The sequence below is a fragment of the Kryptolebias marmoratus genome, linkage group LG16, assembly GCF_001649575.2.
Source record: "Kryptolebias marmoratus isolate JLee-2015 linkage group LG16, ASM164957v2, whole genome shotgun sequence".
Lineage (NCBI taxonomy): Eukaryota > Metazoa > Chordata > Actinopteri > Cyprinodontiformes > Rivulidae > Kryptolebias > Kryptolebias marmoratus.
Window position 1 is genome coordinate 21710696 of NC_051445.1, and position 3978 is coordinate 21714673.

The window sequence follows — 3978 nt, forward strand, 5'->3', positions numbered from 1 at the left end:
AACGCCGCCCCTACTTGTGTGGTCTACCATCATGTAGTAAGTTTTAGTTATGCCGAGTCAGCGTTCACACCGTTGTTTTTTTCGTGCTTATAGTTTCTTTGCAATCGAACTCCTCCTGCCCGCTCTGTGCTGCTTTACTCCTTCATAAACAAAATGGCCGGCTCCACCAGGCGGAGTGTGTTTCGCCTGTTAGCATCTAGATTTGAAACCTTCTGAATAATTTTACTTTATATACAAACATTTTTCCCATAGAAATACATAGAGACCCCTTTAACTCCTGTAGAAACACTGTTCTCATACTTGTTCCGTTTTTGTCTTCTTGTGCTCCTTTTAGCCTCTAGCTTCTAGCTTGCTAAATTTAGCTTTTAAGTTCAGTTTTGCTCATTTTAGCTTTTAGCTAGGGCTTGGTTCACTTAAGCTTTTAGCTACAGTTCGCTTCATTTAGGCCTTTAGCTGCAGTTATGCCATTCTAAGCTATTAGCCACGGTTCTGCTTCATTTAGTTTCTGGCTATAATTTTGCAAACTTTAGCTTTTACATACAATTTTGCTACATTTAGCTATGCGTTTGCAAAGTTAAGATTTTGAGTCTGGTTTTGCTAATTTGAACTGTCAGATACTGTTTTTTAATAAGAACTTTAGCTACAGTTATGCTTTTCTAAGCTAATAGCCACGGTTTTGCTAATTTTGGCTTTAGCTATGGTTTTTTACGAACTTTAGCTTTCATATTCTATTTGGCTACATTTAGCTTTTAGCTATGTTTTTGCTAACTTAAGATTTTGGGTACAGTTTTGCTAATTTTAACTGTTAGATACTGTTTTTTTAAAAATGAACTTTTAGCTCCAGTTACGCCATTTTAAGCTATTAGCCACGGTTCTGCTCATTTCGGCTTCTAGCTATGGTTTTGCTAACTTTAGCTTTTAGATACAGTTTTGTAAACGAGAGCATTTAGCGACTGTTTTGCTCTTCGCGGTGTTTACGTATTGTTTCGCTCAGTTTATCGTTTTGAACAGCTTTGCCAGTTTGGGCTTTTCGAACAGTTTTGTTATTTTTAGCTTGTAGCGTCTGTGTGTTTAGCTCCAGCTACAGCAGTTCTGCTAATTCACCCTTCAGCTACTTTCAGCCAAGTCCTTCCAGCAGTGAAAAAAAAAACACCACAGATTCTCTACATACCATTTTTTCTGCACTATAGGACGCACTGTCAATGAATGGTCCAGTTTTGAACTTTTATCATATATAAAGTTCGGCAGACTATAAGGTGCTTCGTCATTTTTGTAACTTGGCGTGGACCACGCGCGCCATGCTCCATTCAAAATGGAGGATTTCGGTGCTCTAGCGGAGCTGGTTCGCCTGTATCAGCATTTATATGATCCCTCTGTGAGAGATCACAAAGATTATCAAACGGTTCAAAACTCACGGAAGGATACCGCACCGACGTAAGCATCAAGTATAAACGCCTCCACCGCTCGCTCAGGTCCGTGCACGGAGCCGTGCACGACTATAACTGAGCCTTAATGCTGCAAGTGGTGCAGCTTTGTAGTTTACCAAAGTCGTACTAAAACATCACAACTTCTTACATATATAAGGCGCTCCGGATTATAAGGAGCACTGTCGTTTTTTTTTTAAATTGACGGCTTTTAAGAACGCCTTATAGTCCGGAAAATACGGTAATTCCGGATTCATCCGGAGACAAACTCTGAGTAGTAAAACCAGGAAAACTCCCGACATTCCCCACACTTCCGTGCGAGTGGGTCGGCTCCACCAGAGGGAGGCTTCTCCTCCCACAGAGAAGTCAGGATCAGGGAACAAACTCCATCCTGGATCGGTCCATTCATGTTTTAGTCAACAACAACAACATACATGTCTCCCCTCCGTAATTATCAGGAAACAGATTTTGTCAGGTACAGATTTTCCTCCCCGTGTCCATCATCCACACACACACACACACACACACACACACAGTGGCACAGTTAGGCTGCCATCAGCAGCTAACGATCCGCTCCTCTGTGGGCTGAATGATTAGCTGCAGTAGCCCGGAGCCATTTCCAGCTTGTTTCCCTAAGTCAGTCCGACACGCAGCATCAGTCGGAACCACATCCACTCTCCTCCGTCCTCTGCAATTAAGACTACAAACAGCCAAATTGGGGGGAAAAAAAGATGAAGCTTAACGATGGAATTTGGGGACCGTAAAGAGGAGAGCTTTTTATCAATGCCCTCCGCAGTGAAAGGCAGGAGGAAATGTCCTTTCCTCTCTGTGTGTGGCTGAGCATGGGTTCCCGTCTTAGTCTGTTAGCAAAATATCTCACGAACCACCCGACAGATTTTAATGAAACTCTCAGAAAGCCATCATTGGATGTGCGTCTACAGCTGATTAACTTTTGGAGTCGGCCCGATTCAATATGGCCGCCACAGCGAGGCCACCTCATTAAACGCAAAAACGTCTGTAACTCTGTCAATTTTATTGACGCTGGGCAAAGATTTAGTGTGACGGCAGCCGAGAGTCATCTCTGTCACATACTTTCAGCACTGCACGTCGTGCAGTATCTTTTTTTTTTACTTTACCTTTAACTTTTAGAGTCTGTTAACAAAATATCTCATGAACCGCTCGACAAATTTTGATGAATTTTTCAGAAAGTAATCACTGGATGTACATCTACAACTGATTAGCTTTTGTGGCCAACCCAATACAAGATGGCCGCCACAGCTAACTGACCTAAGCAAACACAAAAATGTCTGTAACTCAGTTAGGTTTACAGATATTGAGCTCTAACTTGGTGTGGTGGTAGGTGAGAGTCATCCTAGTCTCACACTCGGAGCACTAACAGACGGTGTGAGATATTTGTGTAAAACCTCGTCAAGCAAGGTGGCGGGCGATATATAACTCTGCTACTTTCACTTTGAGCTGATTTCAAAGCAAAATGGAGTTCAGATCAACAGGTCCTAAACGGAGCCTGGGCAGCAGTGTTTGTGTTTTTCTGTGTGTGTGTGTGAGGGGGAGGATACAGTACGCAGCAGTTTGTTATTTGCATCAAAGTGAAACCAAACTGGGAGCGACAGATTTCTTTCAACGTGTGATCCACGACTTCCTCCTTTTCAGCTCGCTTTTGGGGGTTTTTTAGCATCAAACCGAACTTCTTAATGCCCCGTCCCACCTGGGGGGAGGGGGGCATTAATAAATCATAAAATGGAGAAAAAAAATAATAATAATAATAAGTTGCTTTTCTTTTTAAAGTTTCTGTGTCTGTGTGACACCCATTTCCTTTGTCTGCACGAAGATCAACTAACTCCTTCTATAAAAGATCTCCTCTAAGTCCTGCACAGAAAGGCATTATTTCCTGGATATATAAATATAAATAAAAGGGAAGTTGTAAATAAGGCAAAGTTTCAGACCCGGACCTCCTGTTTTCCTTCACAGTGTGGTAATAAACTGGAACAGAATGCTAAAAAGGAGCCTCTCTGCTTAGGAAGCGGCTCACCCAACCCCCACTCACCCTTAATGCCCTCTGGGCTGCTGTGCGAGTTTGGATTAAGTTTGGGTGCCATGTCCCCTCCCCGCCGAGCCTCGCAAACACACGCTCGAGTGCACACAGACACCTACGTGCTAAAGTTTGTCTCATTTCGGTCTGTGTCGTATCTGGGAGGCCGTCTTGCCTAAACCCGATGGAAGAGGAAGAAAGAATGCGCAGGACAAAAAAACGCTGGCTTCCCACGTGATCCGACAAGATGTCCGACGACTTATCAGCCGCTGCTTTTTCCACACGCGTCGCATCATGTCACATCGAAACACGTCACGGAGACGATGTGTGTTCAGGTTTTGTTTAGGAGAATGATCTACTTTGGGATGGTTTTAAAAGGTGTTTATGTAACCAAATTGACAATATCCTTCCTTAAATTCCCCATTTTCCTCCCAGCTAATTAAGTCCTGAGTGCAGGCGGTGTGTGTGTGTGTGCGTGTGTGTGTGTGTGTGTGTGTGTGTGTG

At 43.3% G+C, this 3978-nt stretch overlaps 1 protein-coding gene across 8 annotated transcripts in view; it reads right to left on the reverse strand.

Annotated features, from left to right (window-relative positions):
- Positions 1 to 3978, reverse strand: part of LOC108232244 (zinc finger protein 516) — a 59699-nt gene that overhangs the window by 43259 nt on the left and 12462 nt on the right. The window contains exon 1 of one of the 8 annotated variants that reach the window (XM_037980167.1): positions 3597 to 3691. The exons of 5 other annotated variants lie outside the window; for them this stretch is intronic. The gene's annotated coding sequence lies outside the window, so the exon portion shown is untranslated. Of the gene's footprint in view, positions 1 to 3489; positions 3692 to 3978 lie in introns of those variants that run through there. 2 more of the 8 variants (XM_025004569.2, XM_037980166.1) reach the window with 2 other exon arrangements.